General features: G+C 42.4%; 1 pseudogene; it reads left to right on the forward strand.

Moving 5' to 3' along the window:
• The first annotated feature begins 1763 nt into the window (after positions 1-1763).
• On the forward strand, positions 1764-2231 carry LOC122896571 (annotated as a pseudogene).
• The last annotated feature ends 1815 nt before the right edge of the window (positions 2232-4046 follow it).

Genomic DNA, 4046 nt, shown 5'->3' on the forward strand with positions numbered 1-4046 from the left:
GAAATATCTGCTAAATAAGTCAAAAATACCAATAAACGTGACCTTAATGAGTGATTTGAGCATGACTTACAATGCAGCAGATTATGCTTCCAATTAGGGGAACAAAGAGCCAGTGTAGCATATGCATATGGAATTATATTGCTTCGCCAGGAAGGAAAAAAAATGCTATCTAGTTCTTATGAAAGGAAGTATGACTTCTTATTTCTCTGACCATATTTATTTTAGTACGCTTCTCTTGGCCTTCAAAGCTGGAGAAATTGTCTCGAGCTTTATTTGACTTTTGTCATAGATTTTACCCACATGTTACACTTCTTCCACTCTTTGTATCTTTCACTGCTCTGATATTTTCAAATGAAAAGGAATTTGAAGGACATGTATACTCCAATACAAGCAGAGAAACTTTCTTCCAAAAATATAGCATGTAATATTAGTGATAGTACACAGCATCATGCTTTCTCCAGAACTTAGTGATACTTAACTATGGATTGATTGCCACTAGATCAAGAACTAAGTTTTCGAAAAATCAAATAAGCATGTTAGGACAAAATAGCAAAGGGCAAATCTTAAAAAACTAACTTCATATGAAAGTTTTCTCTTTCAGTCATACCCTCAAATTAGGGCTAATTCATGCTTCTTTTGAGAAGACATAAAAGAAAAATAAGTCCATGTCCATGACTGTGAAATAAAGAATAGGTAAGAACACCATGTGACTTTGATTTATTAAACACTCATTTGTCTTTTTCTTCCCCTTTTGACGGTAAACTCTGACAACAGAGTTTAGTTTTTCCATCTTTGTATTGCCATATTCCCTCAGCACAGAATCTTACATGTAATGAGCTCCTAATGAGTGTATGTTGCAATTAAAATTTAGGTTATTTTATTTTAGTAAATTCTGGATATAAATTCCTTACTACCTTTATTTATGAAGAGTATGATTCACTCTACTGAAGAAAAATAAATTTATTCCCCAGTTACCAAACTGCTCAACCTTAACAGTTGAGAAGTTTCTTTCTAGTAACTCTTTTGGAGTAAATAGCAAGATCTGTTAAGGTATATTGAATTTTTGAACTATTTGTGCACTCTTTTCTCTATTTTGAAAACAAAAAATATAATAATTTGGCTTAGGTCATAATGTATGATTTTATATGTAGAATAAATGTTCATATGTAAATTACACCTTATCACTTTGGTCAGTGAAGAATTTAAAAATTACTAAAAGCCGTAAGAAAAATGGAATGAAGGGAGAGTAGTGTCTGAAATGATTAGTACTGCATAGAAACAGGATAGTCCAGATTTTATTGAATAAAATTATATATTTTTTTCTTTCAAAAGTGCAGAAGAGGTTGTTTGTTTGTGCGTTTAAAGATTTTTTTTATTTATTGGGGGGCGGGCGGCTGCAACGGAGCGGAGCGGGGGCGGGGCGGCACGCTCTGGCTGGGTTGGGCCCCGGGCAGGAGTGTGGCGCGGGAAGGCGGGCTGCAGACTGCGGCCTGGGCAGCTGGCAGAGTCCTTATGAGTCCACATGTTTCTGCTGAACTTGTAAAAGAGGCACTTGGGTGCTGTATTAATAGGAACAGTGAAATTCTGTGAAAAGTTTGAAATTGGAGAGTATTCAAATTTCACCCTAGTCCGGCAGCTGTGCTGCTCACTTAAATACAGATGAATGGAGACCCCATTCGGGAAGACCCTTCGCCAGCGGTCCAGAGCAAATGCAGGCCATGCTGGTGTGTCTACAAGTATGATGAAGAAAAGGACGTCCCGCAATGACCTCTCGGAATAGCGATGCGCACCTGGCCCAAACGATGATCGGCAAGGTGGTAGTGCACATGTTTGAGACAGAGGATGGCTCCAAGGACGAGTGGAGGGGGTTGGTCCTGGCACGCACCCCCATCATGAACACGTGGTTCTATATCACCTACAAGAAGGAACCCGTCTTGCTCATATACCAGCTCTTAGATGATTATAAAGAAGCCAACCTTAACATTATGCCCGATTCTAACGATTCTCCTCCAGCTGAAAGGGAGCCGGGAGAAGTTGTGGACAGTGATAGGCAAACAGGTGGAACATGCCAAAGAGGACAGCTCTAAGAGGACTGGCATGGTCATTCATCAAGTGGAGGCCAAACCATTGGTCTATTTCATCAAGTTTGAAGACAATTTCCATATTTACGTCTACAATTTGGTGAAAACATCCTAGATGTCATCATGGACTTGGCCAAATTTGTGGAACTATTAAATATCTAATTTGTAGACTTAAAGACTTGATTCCTTTCCAGTTTAATGAAAGCTTAAATGTCCCTGCAAACCCACAATCTCTGCCAGCAGAACCAGTTTGTTCTGAATAGTACAGATTGATGTGAACACAGAGCATTTTGTGTAAGAACTCCTTCATCTTACGAGAAGTCTGTGTGTCTGGAGGGGAGTTCCAGGCAAGTTTGGTGAAGTTAAGATAGCACCGCGGTCATGTAGACTGGTCTGGACTGCCCCAGCTCCCCAGCACCGTAGTTCTCCCCACCTGCTGCCACGCTGCAAGCATGGTCTGGCACTGTCGATACTGAGACATGTATGGACCTCTCCCTGTCCACATCTGTGTGTGTCCATACATGCCACACACACACACACACACACACACACACACACCCTTCCTTGACAGGCTTTTCCTTGTGGATCCGGGCTGGGGTTCAATAATATTCTCCAGCCTAACAGGAGTGCTTGTCCTAAGTCAGTCTGATTTCGTATATTACTGCTGTTTATTTAAAAGTAAATGTGGGGGGCGCCTGAGTGGCTCAGTGGGTTAAAGCCTCTGCCTTCGGCTCAGGTCATGATCCCAGGTCCTGGGATCGAGCCCCGCATCGGGTTCTCTGCTCAGCTGGAGGCCTGCTTCCTCCTCTCTCTCTGCCTGCCTCTCTGCCTATTTGTGATCTCTGTCGGTCAAATAAACAAATAAAATCTTTAAAAACAAATAAATAAATAAAATTAAATGTGGGCACAGGAGACACAGGGACGTTCAGTGTGCTTTGGACGTCAGAATTCAGACGCCTTTTCATTCTGGAGGCTTTAAACCATGAGTCCGTATAGGAATCATTTGTGAAGAGTTGCGGGACCCACATTAGAATTTAACAAAACAGAAAGCTGGGTAAAAAGATGCCTTTAATTTCTAAGCTTTGTAAATTTTTGTTTACATTTTCTATCATAAATAGGTTTTTGTTTTGTTTTATTTTGTTTTGTTTTTAAAGCAAAGCTCAGGTACTTGGTCTATACAGTGTGATGTTGGGTGCTTTGGACGGCACAACCTGGTCCGTTAGTCTGTACGATCAGCAGTCTGGATTCTATTTTGTGATTTGAGAGACAACAGTGCATCAGTGGTTTGTGTGCATGTGGTAAGTTCCTGGAAGAACCTAGTTCTTTGATCCAGAAATACAAGTTTGAGAGTGGTGTTGTGGCCTTCTCACAAGTTCTCTGGGACACTTTTATTTTTATTACTATTCTTACTGATACCTGGTTGTGATCAGAAGGCTTCCCCCAGCTGTTCCCCACAGAGAATATGTAGACATGTAACGGCCTGGGTCCCCTGACACCTTCTGTGGTGCTGAGCGGTCTTGGCTCCCGGTGTTCTGCTGACGTGGACTCTCCTGTCATCGCTCTAGCTTGTGGGTGTGACTGCGGCCCTCAGCCTCACAGCCCTTTCGTGGCTTGTTCCTGCAAGGTGGTTTTGACCGAAATAGAATCACAGAAGTGGTTAGGTGGCAGCAACATGGTCATCTGTCACATTGTTTCAGATGAACCCTGACTGTTTGAAAGCCAGGAGAGAGGCAGTATGGAATCCAGTGTAGAGGTTGGAGAGCTTACCCGAGGTTGGGGCAGAAGGCTAAATGCACATGTTGCCAGCCAACTACCAGCAGTATGTGCAGCCTCTGTCATGGCTGTTCTCAGTATTGGAGATTCTGTTGTTGGTGGCCTTACTGCTCATGGTCTGCATGGTGCCTGCTTTGCCTTCAGAAGGCTGTGCGTTGTCATGCTGTTGGATGGTGACCCCGGCGCTCTAGG

The sequence above is a fragment of the Neovison vison genome, chromosome X (assembly GCF_020171115.1).
Source record: "Neovison vison isolate M4711 chromosome X, ASM_NN_V1, whole genome shotgun sequence".
In the NCBI taxonomy this organism is placed as follows: domain Eukaryota; kingdom Metazoa; phylum Chordata; class Mammalia; order Carnivora; family Mustelidae; genus Neogale; species Neogale vison.